Source organism: Nycticebus coucang, chromosome 9 (assembly GCF_027406575.1).
Source record: "Nycticebus coucang isolate mNycCou1 chromosome 9, mNycCou1.pri, whole genome shotgun sequence".
Taxonomy (NCBI): Eukaryota; Metazoa; Chordata; class Mammalia; order Primates; family Lorisidae; genus Nycticebus; species Nycticebus coucang.
In genome coordinates, this window is record NC_069788.1 from 89,466,694 (window position 1) to 89,483,169 (window position 16,476).

At 48.1% G+C, this 16,476-nt stretch overlaps 1 pseudogene; it reads left to right on the plus strand.

The window, feature by feature from the left end:
* The first annotated feature begins 1,864 nt into the window (after positions 1-1,864).
* Positions 1,865-2,325, plus strand: LOC128594905 (ubiquitin-40S ribosomal protein S27a-like; annotated as a pseudogene).
* Positions 2,326-16,476: the final 14,151 nt, after the last annotated feature.

Genomic DNA, 16,476 nt, shown 5'->3' on the forward strand with positions numbered 1-16,476 from the left:
GGGCATAGCTAAGAGTTAGTCAGCCTGGCTACCTTAGGAAAGATTCCAGATCCCTCTGCTTACGGATGGGGAAACTGAGTCCATGAATACAGGTGACTGGCCCAAGGTCAGGCAGCGAAGCTAATATAAAACCAGAGAGCTTAGACCTCCCAGCAACCTGGGAGAATCTGCTGCCCAGAAGCATGCTGAAATTGTGCCCGCATTGTGCTGGCACTACTCTTAAACTTTACCCAGGAGTGCGGGACAGGGTGTAATCCTAGCACTCTGGGAGGCCCAGGCAGGTGGATTGCCTGAACTCAGGAGTTCAAGACCAGTCTGAGCAAGAGCAAGAGCAAAACCCTGTCTCTATAAATAGCTGGGCATTGTGGCAGGAGCTATGAGGCCATAGCACTCTACCCACAGTGACAAAGTGAGGCTCTGTCTCAAATAAATAAATAAATAATAAAATTTATCCAGAGTATAACTTTTTTTTTTTTTTTTTAGTAGAGACAGTCTCATTTTATCACCCTCGGTAGAGTGCCGTGGCGTCACACAGCTCATAGCAACCTCCAACTCCTGGGCTCAAGTGATTCTCTCGCCTCAGCCTCCCGAATAACTGGAACTACAGGCACCTGCCATGACACCCGGCTATTTTTTTTGTTGCAGTTTGGCCAGAGCTGGGTTTGAACCCGCCACCCTTGGTATATGGGGCTGGTGCCCTACCCACTGAGCCACAGGCGCCACCCCGAGTATAATTTTTTAAAAATTTGATTTCTTCAACAAGAAATTTACAAGTAAAAAGGCTTTTCAAATTAAAAATAAAATAAGATTAAAAGTAGATTCTGGGGACATCCTACAGATCCACTAAATTAGATTATGTGAGGTAGGGGAGAGGCCAGGGCATCTGAATTTTAAAACTCAAAACCACCCCCAGCGGCGGTATGTACGATAAGGCAAGTGCGGGCAGCTCTGCTTCACATCACTCCTCTGGGCTGCGTTTTCTTCCTTAGACCCCACTCACTCTCCCACTTTGGCCACCCTTCCCAATAACCCTGAGGCTGGCCCTTACCTGCTATGTCCCTGCTCCTTGCCCCTGGGCTTCCTATGGGGCCGTGGGAGCCAGCAGGAGAAGCAGCTCTTGCCTCAACTGCAGGCGGCAGGTGGACAGCCCCGTGTGGAGCTCCTCCCTCCCCTGCCCTCAGCCCTGGCAGCCCAAGGAGTTCCCCTCAGCCTGGCCCTCTCCTCTGTCCCTTCATTCCACTCACTCTAGCAACACCTCCCTGGGTACTCCATTTCCTCCTGGGATGCTGTCACAACAGCCCTTGATCTGTGTAGTCTAACCTGTGCCTTGGGGAGAAGCTTCCGGAATCTGGCTGTCCTAGATATACAGAGGAGGGTCAGTGCCCCCAGCAGGGGCAGCTTCCTAGATAGAGTATTTGGTGACTCCTGCGCTGAGTCTCAGAGGTCAGTTGAGGGGACAGCAGCACTGGCAGGGGGGCTGGGGCTCACACCAGGCAGGGGGCCCAGCAGCAACACAGGCTCCCAGGAGCCCAGACAGCTGCACCGGGGGAAGACAGGGGAGGGCAGCCGTGAAGGGTGAGACTAGAGAGATGGGACCCCAAAGACAGCTTCACTGGACTTCATACATTATGAGAAACAAGTCCTGATAACCGTGACCAGGTGGCCTTGGGTGCCTCAGTCCCCTGGTGTTTGGGTGACCGTCCCAACTATCCCCTGGCCTGGACTCACTGGGAAGACCTGTGAATAAGAAAGTGGTTTGCAAACTGTTAAGTGTTGGACCCAAGGGAACAATGATGACCATTGTTTATACAACAAAGACAATTGGGCCTTTCCAATCTGCCATCGCGGTGGGACCGCCACCAAGATGCAGATTTTCATAAAAACCCTTACGGGGAAGGCCATCACTCTAGAGGTTGAACCTTCGGATACGATAGAAAATGTGAAGGCCAAGATCCAGGATAAGGAAGGAATTCCTCCTGATCAGCAAAGACTCATTTTTGCTGGCAAGCAACTGGAAGATGGACATACTTTGACTACAACATTCAAAAGGAGTCCACTCTTCATCTTGTGTTAAGACTTTGTGGAGGTGCTAAGAAAAAGAAGAAGAAGTCTTATACCACTCCCAAGAAGCATAAGAGAAAGAAGGTTAAGCTTGCTGTCCTGAAATACTATAAGGTGGATGAGAATGGCAAAATAAGTCACCTTCGTTGAGAGTGTCCTTCAGATGAGTGTGGTGCTGGAGTTTTTATGGCCAGCCACTTTGATAGACATTATTGTGGCAAATGTTGTCTTACTTACTGCTTCAACAAACCAGAAGACAAGTAATTATATGTGAATTAATAAAAGACATGAACAAAAGAAAAAAAAAAACAAAGACAACTGGGTACTGGAAATGAAGGCTTTCTCAGCACCTGAGCATATTCTGGGGATGTGGACTTCCCTGCTGGGATAGCCAAGCCTACACCTGCTCCCAGGACAGACAGCTGCCTACAGATGTCTATATAACAGCCTCCTCTCCCAGAATGGCTGCAACATTGCTCCTGAGCAGAAGAGGAAGGTGCTGAAAATCCATTGTCCAGCTCCCTGATTAGGTGACAATTTTGGTTTTAGCCAATTAAATACCATTTTCATTCACATAAATCAGAGCCAGAAATGAGAGTATTTGGTGTTGGAGGACTTCTCAGAGGGTTTCCCAGAGGACTTCTCCCTCAGGATTCTCTGTCTCCTCTACATATATATTTCCACATTAGCTGTGGGGCTTTCAGTCTGGACTAGGTGTTGGGGCTTGGGGATGGAGCCTGATTCCAGAGAATTCAGAGTCTAGTGCGGGAGACAGAAATACTTGACTGGTCTCTCACTGTTGCTGAGCCCTCCTCAGTCCCAGGCACCGTACTCATAACACAGATGGAGACATACAGTCTGCACCTGAGTCCTGGTCCCTGCCCTTGGGAGGTTCCATTCTAATAAAACAGACAAGTAAAAAACAAACAGGTGATCACCTCACAAGATTTCAGAGTGTCAAAGCGTGGCACAGAGAGCATCACGCTCAAACCACACGCAAACACCCCAGCCAGTGGCCTATGCCCCTCTCAGAGGCACTTGAGAACATGAACTCTGGCCAGAGTTCTGAGGCCTGCATTGCAAGTCTCAGTTTCCTATCTATAAAATAGGATGGTGATAATAACTGTTGTTTTGCAGAGCTGTTAATAGAATAAAATGAGGTAATTTGTGGATATACTTTGTTCAGAGCCTGGCACATAGTAGGTGCTCAGTAAACATCCTGCAGCTGTTGGTGTCATTATTTCATGGCTGACTTGAATTCCCAGAGCTGCTGGGCAGGGCAAGGTCTCCATGAAAAGCTGGCTGGAGGGAAGGACCTCAGAGAATTTGCTGACTGGCCCAGTGAGGAACTGCCTAGCATGGAAATAACGAGCACGGGTCAGGCAGAAACAGGTGCTGTCCTAGTTCCCTTGACCTACTGACATCCTTCGAGTTTCTCTAAGTCTCAGCTTTCTTACTTGTAAAATAGGATAAAAACAATACCGCCGGCCTACCTGGTGGCTCACACCTATAATCTCAGCACACTGGAAGGCCAAGGCAGGAGGATCGCTTGAGCCCAGGAGTTTGCAGTTGTAGTGAGCTGTGATGACATCACTGTCCTCTACCCAGGGTGACAGAGCAAGACTCTGTCTCAAAAAAAATCTTCACAAAAACAGTACCGGCCTCATAAACATATGTGGAAGATTAAATGAGTTAGAGAGTTAGGGGGCTCTTCGTTTTTAGTATTTTCTGATGGCGGTGTTGCAGATGCCATGTATTTTTGTTAACTGGCTTTGGGTGGTGTATTAGTCTCCTAGAGCAGCATGATAAATTACTACAGACCAGGTACTTAAAGCCAGAGAAATCTATTCTCCCACTATTCTGGAGGCCAGTAATCCTAAGTGATGGTGTTGGCAGGGCCAAGCTCCCTCTGGAGGCTCCAGGGAAGAACCTTCCTTGCTTTTTTCAGCTTCTGGTGGCTCCGGACATCCCTTGCAGTCACATCACTCCAATTTCTGCTCCATTTTCATATGGTCTTCTTCTCTTCTTGTCTTCCTCTATCTTTGTTTTTTTTTTTTTTGGAGGCAGAGCCTCACTGTTGCCCAGACTAGTGTATCATGGCCCCAGCCTCGTTCACAGTAACCACAAACTCCTGGATTCAAGCACTCCTCCTGTCTCAGCCTCCTAAGAGGCTCAGACCATAGGCACCTGCCACAACACCTAGCTAATTTTTCTACTTTTGGGAAATGAGGTCTCACTCTTGCCCAGCCTGGTTTTGAACTCCTAAACTCAAGCAATCCACACACTTCAGCCTCCCAGAGTGCTAGGATTACAGGTGTGAGCCACCACGCCCAGCCTCCTTCCTCTATCTCTTAAAAGGACACTTGGTCATTGGATGTAGGGTCTGCCTAGATAATCCAGGATAATCTCATCTCAAGATTCTTAACTTAATTACATCTACAAAGATATGTCCAAAGGACTCGGAGCTTGAAGTTTCCCTCACCTAGGCCCCTACACAGTTTCTGGCACTTTAGGGATCACCTACTGAATGAAGTTAGCAGAAAAGTATAAGGAAAAGGGGAGCAAAATAGGCCTCTGCCCTGACCTGCTGGGTGACACTAGGGGTAGGAAATAACTTTGCTGTCCAAGTCTGAGGCTTCCTGTTGTAAAATCAGGAAGTTGGGTGCCACTGCCTCTGGGTAACATCCTAAAATATAGGTCTGGATGTGCTTGCATAGATAAGCCTGGTGGCCTCCAGGTGTCAACAACCAAGCAGAGTCGGGGAGACTCTCCTGGCCAAGCCCTGGATTTTCTCAGTGGAAGGAAAAGTGTCCCCAGACAAGAATGAAGACACAGGCCAGGCAAGCTCGCCTATAATCCTAGCACTCTGGGAGGCCAAGGTAGGTGGATTGCTTGAGATCACAGGTTTGAGACCAGCCTGAGCAAGAGTGAGACCTCATCTCCCAAAATAGCCAGGTGTTGTAGCAGGGGCCTGTAGTCCCAGCTATTTGGGAGGCTGAGGCAAGAGAATCATTTGAGCCCAAGAGTCTGAGATTGTTGTGCGCTATAACGCTACGGCACTCTACCGGGGCGACAAGTGAGCCTCCATTAAAAAAAAAAAAGAAGAAATAAAGAGACAGCAAAGAATGAGGGTTTTACCTAACTTAATTTTCCCAGCAACATTTATGAAGATAAGCATCATTCCCATTTTACAGCTATACAAACTGAGGCTCAGAGATAAAGCCACTCACCAGAAGCCACTCATTTGGTGTCTCTGCATGTATGTCTGCCTCCCAAAGCTCAGGCTTTGGGGGGTCAGTGAGTGAATCTGACTTCCGCCACAGGGATACTTGTACGAAGGTCACTATCGAAGTTTTGACACAGAGGACAGGTGCGGGGGCTCATGCCTGTAATCTTAGCACTCTGAGAGGCCAAAGTAGGTGGATTGCCTGAGCTCAGGAGTTCAAGACCAGTCTGAGCAAGATTGAGACCCCTCTTTAAAACACAGCCGGGTGTTGCGGCAGACACCTGGAGTCCCAGCTACTTGGGAAACTGAGGCAAGAGGATCACTTGAGCCCAAGAGTTTGAGGTTGCTGTGAGCTATGATGCCACAGCACTCTACTAAGGGTGACAAAGCAACAGTCTGCCTCAAAAAAAAAAAAAAAGTTTGAGACAGACTGTGTTACGGTTCATTATTTCACTTCCAAGAAATAATGAATGGACAGTGATGTCCTTTCCCATTCACCCACGTGAGTTTCAACTTCCTGGACTTATCAGCATTGCTGGGAGGGCTTCATTTGTTTCCTTCTGTCCAGAAGGCACTCAGTCAGTATCAGGTATGAAGCTGGGAAGACAGTACTTTATTGTGCTGATTTTCTATGATTTTAAAAGTGGGTTAAATGAGTCTCAAAGCCTTAAGCATTTGCAATGGGCTTTTGGGGACCTTCTCCTTGAGTGACAACTTTTTTTTTTTTTTTTGAGTGACAACTTTTTAGTGGTTTCAAGAATTTAGAAGCAGGTCCAGGCATGGTGGTTCACGCCTGTAATCCTAGGCTTGTGGATTGCCTGAGCACACAGGTTCAAGACCAGCCTTAGCAAGAGCGAGACCTCATCTCTAAAACTAGCCGGGTGTTGTCCCAGCTATTCAGGGAGCTGAAGCAAGAGAATTGCTTGAGCCCAAGAGTTTGAGGTTGTTGTGAGCTGTGACGCCACGGCACTATACCAAGGGTGACAAAGTGAGACTCTCCAAAAAAAAAGGAAGAATTTTGAAGAGGCTTAACTTCACTGAAAGACAAAGAGACGAGTGAACATCCAGGGACCCCAGAGATTAAGGAAAACATCGCCCCTGAGGAAAAAATGGTTCCCCAAGACAAAGAAGTGACATTTAAGGACACTGAAGTGGTTGGATTACCAGAAGTATCCAAAATCCTGCACCATTATCTTCAAGTGAGGAATGTTTCATCCCTTCGAAGGATGAACAAAAGCACATCCGTGTTGAATGGTGTGAAGAAATGCTGGTCAGATTTGACACAGAGAAGTTTAGACCTGTTTCTGACATCGTTACTGGTGATGAAACCTGGATTGACCAGTTTGATGCAGAGAATAAGTGTCCGTCAACAGTGTGGATTCTTCCCAATCAAAATCCACCAACAAAAGTGATGTGGCCCCTAAGTATTGGAAAGATGGACACTTTCTTCTCCAAAAGCAGTCATGTTGCAACTGTGCTTCTGGAAGAAGAAAGGACTGTCTTCTCAGTGGTACTCAACATTATGCCTACCGAAAGTTTTGGGGAAGCTTCAAGAACAGCGGCCAAGGACAGGACTGCCAGGGACCATCTTGCACCATGACAATTCGTCTGCCCACACAGCCAACATCTGCATTCAGTTCCTGGAGTTCACGGAGGTTCAAATTAATGACTCATCCACCCTACAGTCCTGACCTGGCCCCACGAGACTATTTCCTGCTCCCTACTATGAAAAATCCCACATGGCTGTGGCTCAAGTGGCTAAGGCACCAGCCACATACACATGAGCTGGTGGGTTCAAATCCAGCCTGGGCCCCCCAACAACAATGACAAATGCAACCAAAAAATAGCTGGGTGCTGTGGCAGGCACCTGTAGTCCCAGCTACTTGGGAGGCTGAGGCAGGAGAATCGCTTGAGCCAGGAATTGGAGGTTGCTGTGAGTTGTGATGCCATAGAACTCTATCCAGGGCAATAGCTTGAGGCTCTGTCTCAAAAAAAATAATAAAAATTAAAAATTAAAAAAAAAATCCCATGTGTGGAAGACGGTTCTGTAGCACCGAAGAAACTGTTCTTGCTTACAAAAGTGAGCTTACAGCACTTGAGGAAAATGAATGGGAAGAGTGTTTTCTCTTCTCTTCTTTTTTTTTTTTTTTCCAGATAGAGTCTCAATTTGTCACCCTTGGTTGAGTGTCGTGGCGTTAGAGCTCACAGCAACCTCAAACTTTGGGGCTCAAGCAATCCTCTTGCCTCAGCCCCCTAAGTAGCTAGGACTACAGGCACCTGCCACAACACCTGGCCATTTTTTAGAACCGAGGTCTCGCTCTTGCTCAGCCTAGTCTTGAACTCCCGAGCTCAGGCGATCCACCCTCCTCAGCCTCCCAAAGTGCTAGGGAAAAAATGTTTTCAAAAATGATTCACGGGTGGTGCCTGTGGCTCAGTGAGTAGGGCACCGGCCCCATATACCCAAGGGTGGCGGGTTCAAACCCAGCCCCAGCTGAACTGCAACCAAAAAATAGCCGGGCGTTGTGGCGGGCACCTGTAGTCCCAGCTACTCAGGAGGCTGAGGCAGGAGAATCGCGAAAGCCCAAGAGCTGGAGGTTGCTGTGAGTCCTGTGACATCATGGCACTCTACCAAGGGTGGTAAAGTAAGACTCTGTCTCTACAAAAAAAAAAAAAAATGATTCACAATTGCCTCACGCCTGTAGCACAGTGGTTATGGCACCAGCCACATGCACTCCACCTGGGACAGCTAAACAACAATTACAACTGCATCAAAAATATAGCCAGGAGTTGTGGTGGGTGCCTATAGTCCCAGCTACCTGTGAAGCTGAAGCAAGAGAATCACTTAAGCCCAAGAGTTTGAGGTTGCTGTGAGTTGTGATGCCATAGCACTCTACCGAGGGCAACATAGTGAAACTCTGTCTCAAAAAAAAAAAAAGGTTCACAAGAATGCAAAGTACAAAGAATGTTGTGCTGATTATTTTGAGAAAACATAATAATCAAAATGATTTTACATTTCTTACTTTTTGTGTATCTCAAAACTATTGTAGTGTCCCCTGGATAAGGCAGCCATTTGTGGGTACATCTGACAGATCTTCTAAGCCAGGTGTTGTGCTAAGTGTTGCAGTTAGCTGGGTCCCCTCATTTATCCCAGTGCTTCCCTGGGAGGTTTGTGCTAATATTTTACAAATAAAGGACTTCAGCTTGGGCAGCTTCCATAACTTGTAGAAGGCCACAGGGCCACCTATTCAACCAAGAATCTCCCCTGAAGCAAAGCCCAGAGTTTAACTGTCTACTTGCCATCCACTGAAATAGACGGGTGTAAGCTGTGAGAAAGAAGGAAGGGGGAGGAAGATAAGGCTGGCTTTGACTTGATACCCTGGAAAGCAACTTGCAGTGACCTCATTTACCTATAATTATTACAACTCGATAATGTAAAATTATTTAATCCATTTAACTAAATCTTTCAATACATACGCTGTCCCCCCAACATACATATTCTTTTGGGATACCTGTATGGGACCTGTAGATGGTCTCAGCAATGGACCATCAGTTACCTGTGGGCATAGCTGCATCTGTGGATTAGACGCTGGTAAGCATCAGGAGAACAGAGGAGAGGCAGACACACCTGCGAGTATCTCTGAGCTATTAACCCTCAGGTCTTTATAATGTTAGGTGACCCCTGATGTGTTGGTCCTCAAGCAGATCAATCAGCACCCACACTAACTCTACCACCCCCATCTGTCGGCGTGGAGGTTGTCATATATACAACAGCAGCAAAGCCTAACATGTTGATCCTGGTTATATGAGCACGTGTGTTGGAATAAAAGATCTGGGCGGCCCCTGTGGCTCAGTGGGTAGGGCGCCCGCCCCATATACTGAGGGTGGCAGGTTCAAACCCGGTTCTGGCCAAACTGCAACAAAAAAATAACCGGGCATTGAGGCGGGTGCCTATAGCTACTTGGGAGGCTGAGGCAAGAGAATCGCCTAAGCCCAGGAGTTGGAGGGTGCTGTGAGCCATGTGACACCATGGCACTCTACTGAGGGCAATAAAATGAGACTCTTTCTCTACCAAAAAAAAAGAAAGAAGAAGAAAAGATCCGGGCAGTGCCCATGGTTCAGTGGGCAGGGCGCCAGCCACATATACCCAGGCTGGCGGGTTCAAATCCAGCCCAGGCCAGCTGAATGGCGATGACAACTGCAACAAAGAAATAGCTGGGCATTGTGGCAGGTGCCTGTAGTCCCAGCTACATGGGAGGCTGAGGCAAGAGAATCGCTTGAGCCCGGGAGTTTGAGGTTGCTGTTAGTTGTGACGCCACAGCACTCTACCGAGGGCAACATAATGAGACTCTGTCTCAAAAAAAAGAAAAAAACCCAGATCCTTTTATCTTGTTGGATGGAATCATTCTGCAGGTCTAGCCAAGGTCTGTGCTGGGCACAGGTAGTTAATTCTTTTTTTTTTTTTTTTTGTAGAGACAGAGTCTCACTTTATGGCCCTCGGTAGAGTGCCGTGGCCTCACACGGCTCACAGCAACCTCCAACTCCTGGGCCTAGGCAATTCTCCTGCCTCAGCCTCCCGAGTAGCTGGGACTACAGGCGCCCGCCACAACGCCCGGCTATTTTTTGGTTGCAGTTTGGCCGGGGTCAGGTTTGAACCGGCCACCCTCAGTATATGGGGCCGGTGCCTTACCGACTGAGCCACAGGTGCCGCCCAACACAGGTAGTTAGTTCTCCTGGGATGTTAACATATGCCGTGGGCTTACAACCCCACCTTGCTTGTATTTGGGCCCTGGGGAACATTCTTTGTTTAGGGCTGTCCTATGCACCTAAACAAAGGTGTCCGCCACCCACTAGATTCCAGGAGCACATCCCTCCCCACCTCCCTAGCTGTGACAACCAAAAATGTCCCCCAATGTCGCAGATGTTCCGAGGGCAAAATCACCCCTGGTTGAGAACCACTAGTTTCTGTGAATGTCTCACATCTGCCCTCCAGAAATCTACTTCCATCTGGGGGAGGTTACAGGACTCATTTCCTAGGGCTGCCACAGCAAAGAACCAGGGACAACAAAAATTTCTTCTCACCGTTCTGGAGGTCTGGAATCAAGGTGTCAGCAGGGCCCTGCTCTTCGTAGCTTCCGGTGTTGCCAGGGTGCTCCTTGGTGTGCAGGGGCATCACACCAGTCTCTGCCTGTGTCATCACAGCCGCTCTCCCTGTGTGTCCCTGTGTCTCTTCTCTTCCTGTAAAGATAGTCACTACTCGCTGGTTAAGGACTCAACCCACTCTAGTATGTTCTCATTTTAATCACTATATCTGCCACAATTTTATTCTCAAATTAAGTCACATTAAGAGGTCCTAGGAAGGACAGGAATCTTGGGGGGGAGAGGGAGGGATACTATTTAACTCAGTACAAGGCCCTGAAGAGATTGTGGAGTCTATCCCAGACTCTGCAGGAGGGAGGACCTAGAAAATCAAACTACTTCTCCTAAGACCAGAGGCAGAGCCCAGATCAGTGCCAGAATTTCTGACACCCTATCAGGCCTCTGAGGGCATGAGGAAGAGGTGGGACCACAGTCCCATCCACAGGAGCCCAGGCATACCCATGGTCCCTGGCCCAACCTACAGGCCTGCGTGTGCCAGCCCGAGGGGCTTCCTATGAGATTCTCTGCCTTTCCACAAATCTCTCACTTCTTCCTACTGCCGGTTGGACCCAGTCACCAAAGGAGACAAGCCTCATTGGTTAATTTTTTTTCCTCCTTCAAAAAAATAAATTCATAAATGGTCCTTGGCAAGCTGTTTACTACCTGGCTTTAATGGCCTGTTTATTACCCCGAGCCTGCATCTGTTAACACGCCCCCTCGTCATTTTCCCTCATTAACTGTCGATTTGGAAGCCAGTTTTGGCATTAACCATGCCTAGACCTAAATGGCTGCGGACAGTTGATTTTATGACTAGGCCTTGTCTTAGAAGCACAGGGGCTAGCCATGGAAGAGGAGGGCTGAGCACACACAGAAGAGTCCCAGCAGCGGGCAGCTGGGACTCGAGGGCTGCTGGCAGGAAAGTGAGCAGGTGGGCATTTCAAGGGGTGTGCCCGAGACACAGGGGTGTGTGGGCTCCGAGGATGGCAGCCCTTGTTGTGGCTGCTAAGGGACCTGAGCACGTCTAGGAAGAATTTTGATTGCAAGTGTAAAGAATCCATCATCTGGGGAAAGAAAAAGTGCACTCACAGGTTGTTCAGAAAATAACCATCCAGACTGACGCATTGGCTCTAAGTTCCCATCTCTTTGTCCTGTCCATTCCTCCCAACCCTTGTAAGCTGCATGGGGTACAGGAATGAATGAAAGAGGGAGCCAGTCCCCAAGATGATGCTGTACAAGGAGGAGAGAGATGGCCACACAGGCCATGACAAGCCAGTAAGCTCCATGACCTTGAGGCCTGGGAGGCCAGAGTAGGGGCTGGGCAGTGGACATGCCATGGCTGCTCAGAGACCATTCCCAGTCAGATGTAGCACGAGCCTGGAAGGATGGGACATTCATTACAGCCAAAGAGAACTGTGCAGACATAAAAGGGTGTTGGGACAGAACGTGACCTGCTCCAAAAGAAACCTGCAGCATCACTGTCATGCTTAAAACCCTCCACTGGCCAAGAATAAAGCTAAACAGTAAGACAGGTCTGGAGGGGTTGACCCATCACCTGCTTTCCTGAAGTCTCCTGTCGTCTCTGATTTTCTCCCTCTGGAGGTCCAGACACAGCATCTGCAGTGGGATGACTAGTGTCCCCCCCAAATTTCATGTCTACTTGGAATCTCAGAATGTGACCTTATTTGGAGACAGGGCCTTTGTAGATATTGTTAGTCAGGAAGAGATAGGAGTGGATCAGGTGGGCATGGAGTCCAATGACTGGTATCTTCATAAGAGGAGACACAGGGATACAGAGGGGGGGAAAGGCCATGTGATGATGGAGGCAGAGATTGGAGTGATGTGGACATAAGCCAAGGACTGCGATCTACCACCAGAAAATGGGAATGGTACAAAAGGATTGTATCCAGAGTCTCAGAGAGAACACTCCTCCCTAACCTTGATTTCAGATTTCTAGCCCCTAGAATTCTAAGAATAACCCTCTGTTGTCTGAAGCCACCTAGTTCTGTGGTATTTTGTTATGGCAGCTCTAGAAAAGAAATACATTATCTTTCATCTCCCCACACACTTGCAGCCCTTTAGAAATACTGTCTCCTAGGGCAGCACCTGTGGCTCAGTGGGTAGGGCACCAGCCCCATATACAGAGGGTGGCGGGTTCAAACCCGGCCTCGGCCAAACTGCAACAACAAAAAAATAGCCAGGCATTGTGGCGGGTGCCTGTAGTCCCAGCTACTCAGGAGGCTGAGGCAAGAGAATCGCCTAAGCCCAGGAGTTGGAGGTTGCTGTGAGCTGTGATGTCACAGCACTCTACCAAGAGCAGTAAAGTGAGACTCTGTCTCTACAAAAAAAGAAAAGAAAAGAAAGAAAGAAAGAATGTTTCCTAAATATCCTCCTGAAAATTTGTTGTTCTTCAAAGAACTGGTCAAGAAATTCTGGGTTAAGAAGGGCAGTCTGAACACAGGTTTCTAATTTTACTCCTTTAAAGAATCTCAGTTGCAAAAAGGGATTTTTTTGTTTGCTTGTATTATGTCTTGTTTTGTTTGTTTTTTGAGACAGAATCTCAAGCTGTTGCCCTGGGTAGAGTGCTGTGATATCACTGCTCACAGCAACCTCCAACTCCTGGGCTTAAGTGATTCTTTTGCCTCAGCCTCCCAAGTAGCTGGGACCACTGGCACCTGCCACAAGGCCCAGCTATTTTTTGGTTGTAGTTGTCATTGTTGTTTGGCAGGCCCGGGCTGGATTCGAACCCACCAGCTCCGGTGTATGTGGCTGGCACCTTAGCCGCTTGAGTTATAGGTGCTGAGCCTGTTTTGTTTTGTTTTGTTCAGACAAGGTCTCGATCTGTCTCCCAGGCTAGAGTGCAGTAGCATCATTATACCTCACACAACCTCAAACTCCTGGGCTCAAGGGATCCTGGCTCTTGCCTAAACTGGTCTCAAACTCCTGGCCTCAGGCAATCCTCCCTCATCAGCCTCTCAGGGTGCAAGGATTATAGGTATGAGCCACCGCGCCCCCACCCATTTGTTTTTTATGAGAGAGGATTTTGCTCTGTTGCCCAAGCTAGAATACAATGGTGTGATTATAGCTCACTGCAGCCTCCAACTCCTGGGCTCAAGGGATCCTCCTGCCTCAACCTGCTCAATAGCTAAGACTACCAGGGCCCACCACAACTCCTGGATAATACTGTTTTATTTTATTTTTTGTAGAGATGGAGTATCATCACGTTGTTCAGGCTGGTCTCAAACTCCTGGGCTCAAGTGATATTCCCATCTCAGCCTCCCAAAGTGCCTAGGATTATAGGCATGAGCCACCACACTGGGCCTGTAAAAGGATTTTTTTTTTTTTTTGAGACTGGGTGTGATTATAGCTCACAGCAACCTCCAACTCGGGCTCAAGCAATCCTCTTGCCTCAGTTTTTCTATTTTTAGTAGAGATGGGAGTCTTGCTTTTGCTCAGGCTGGTCTCGAACTTGTGAGCTCAAGCTTTCCACCCACCTCGGCCTCCCAGAGTGCTGGAATTATAGTCATGAACCACTGCGCCCAGCCAGGATTCTTTTTTTTTTTGAGACAGAGTCTGATGATGTCACCCTCAGTAGAGTGCTATGGTGTCACAGCTCACAGCAACCTCAAACTCTTGGCCTTAAGCGATTCTAGCCTCAGCCTCAGGGCAATCCATCTGCCTCGGCCTCCCAGAGTGCTAGGATGAGAGGTCTGAGCCACCAAGCCCAAACTGGTCTTTTATTTTTTTAATATGAGACATAGCATATGTACTGAAGACCATAAAATGTACATTCATAGTTTAAGGAACAGTAAGAAAATGCACATTCATTTACCTCCTGCTCAGGTGGAGAAACGGAACATTACCACTAAGTCAGAGCCTTGATACTCAGCATGATCCCTGGGCCTGGGGGCTTGTTGGAAATATGGCATTTTCAGCCCTTCCTCAGACATAGGGAACCTAGTGACATGTGTACACCTCTAACTGAAGAGCTGCCTCTGAGGTCCCATGGGCAGTTCTTGGTTGTGCCCGTATGCCTGCCTGCACCAGAGCATTTTCCATCCAGCTTGTTGCTGGTTGTACCACCTGGGTAGATAGGTATCTCTAAAAATACTGTTTAGTTTTGAAAAACAGCAGGGACTTGGCTATGTTAAGAAGAAGGATGTGTTTCCCGCAAGCTGAGTGCTGACTGCAGTCTCTGGGGAAAGCTGGGTCAGAGCACAGACAGGGGGTCAGCAAGCGGCTGCCCTGTGATTTCTGCTTGAAAGTTCAGGAGTTGGTCAAAGGGCAGGACTTCTTGGGGCTGGACAGTTGGACCTGGACCCAGCCAGGGAGAGCAGGAGCTTTATCAGCTCATAGTCACAAGCAAGGTTGGACCAGGCCAGCTTTGCCACAATAGTACTTAGACAGTAGGGATCTTAGAGATGGTCTCTACCCTGGAGACCACAGGACAGAGGTCATGCATCAGGCCAATGGGGCAGCCAGTCTAGATTAGAGCAGTGAGACTCAAACTCCGTGCTGTGTTCTCCTCTCCTGCTCTGCCTATCCTTGTGAAAATCTTCTTTAAAAATCCAGGCCAGTGGCTCCATGCCTATAGCTCAGCAGCTAGGGTGCCAGCCACATATACCAGAGCTGACAGGTTCAAATCCAGCCCGGGCCAACTACAACCAAAAAATAGCCGGGCATTGTGGAGGGTGTCTGTTGTCCCAGCTACTTGGGAGGCTGAGGCAAGAGAATTGCGTAAGCCTAAGAGTTTGAGGTTGCTGTGAGCTGTGATGCCATAGCACTCTACCTAGGACAACAGCTTGAGACTCTGTCTCAAAAAAATAAATCATAGGGTGATGCCTGTGGCTCAAAGTAGTAGGGTGCCAGCCCCATATGCTGGAGGTGGCGGGTTCAAACAAAAACTGCAACAACAAAAAAAAAAGTATTGGTGAACAATAACCTAATAAAATGTTAAAATAATAATAATAATAATAGGCTCAGCACCTGTAGCTCAAGTGGTTAAAGCGCCAGCCACATCCACCAGAGCTGGTGGGTTCGAATCCAGCCCAGGTCTGTCAAACAACAATGAGAACTACAACCAAAAAATAGCCAGGGATTGTGGCGGGCTCCTGCAGTCCCAGCTACTTGGGAGGCCGAGGCAAGAGAATCGCTTAAGTCCAGGAGTTGGAGGTTGCTGTGAGCTGGGATACCATGACACTCTACCCAGGGTTACAACTTGAGGCTTTGTCTCAAAAATAAATAAATAAATAAATAAATAAATAAATAAAGACTTGCTGAAATGTCACCTTCTCTTAGGAGTCCTCCTCACCCTTCTCAGGCATGCAGGTCACACCTTCTTCTGGGTCCCAGAGGTCCTTCCAATAGGGGTTACAAACTATAAGGGCTATGGGGACCAGGCAAGTAACACCCCTTCCAGAGGCTGGCAGAGAAGACCCACACACACTGGCTACAAAGAGGTGACCAACTGTCACCTATAGGAATGTATACCCAGAGCTGCCAGATCTAACTTCTCAAGAGATCTAGATATTCAGATTTTTTTTTTTTTTTTTTTTTTTGTAGAGACAGAGTCTCACTTTATGGCCCTTGGTAAAGTGTCATGGCATCACACAGCTCACAGCAACCTCCAACTCCTGGGCTTAAGCGATTCTCTTGCCTCAGCCTCCCGAGTAGCTGGGACTACAGGCGCCCGCCACAGCACCCGGCTATTTTTTGGTTGCAGTTCAGCCGGGGCCGGGTTTGAACCCGCCACCCTCGGTATATGGGGCCGGCGCCTTACCGACTGAGCCACAGGGGCTGCCCCGATATTCAGATTTTTATGTAAAATCTGTTTGTTTGTTTTTTACCCCCAAAAACATCCAGGCTGGAAGCTGTATGTATTGCTGAAGCTGTGACTCCAGACCCAGATGATGACTAATCTGTTCCCATAGACCCCAAGCATCCTGTGAGGTCCTTGTACTGATAAAAAAAAAAAAAAAGGGGCTTGTCAGTAATGAAGACAGTCCCTCAAACATCGTCAATAGCAAAGCAATAACAGCAAGCACTTAGATATTAAT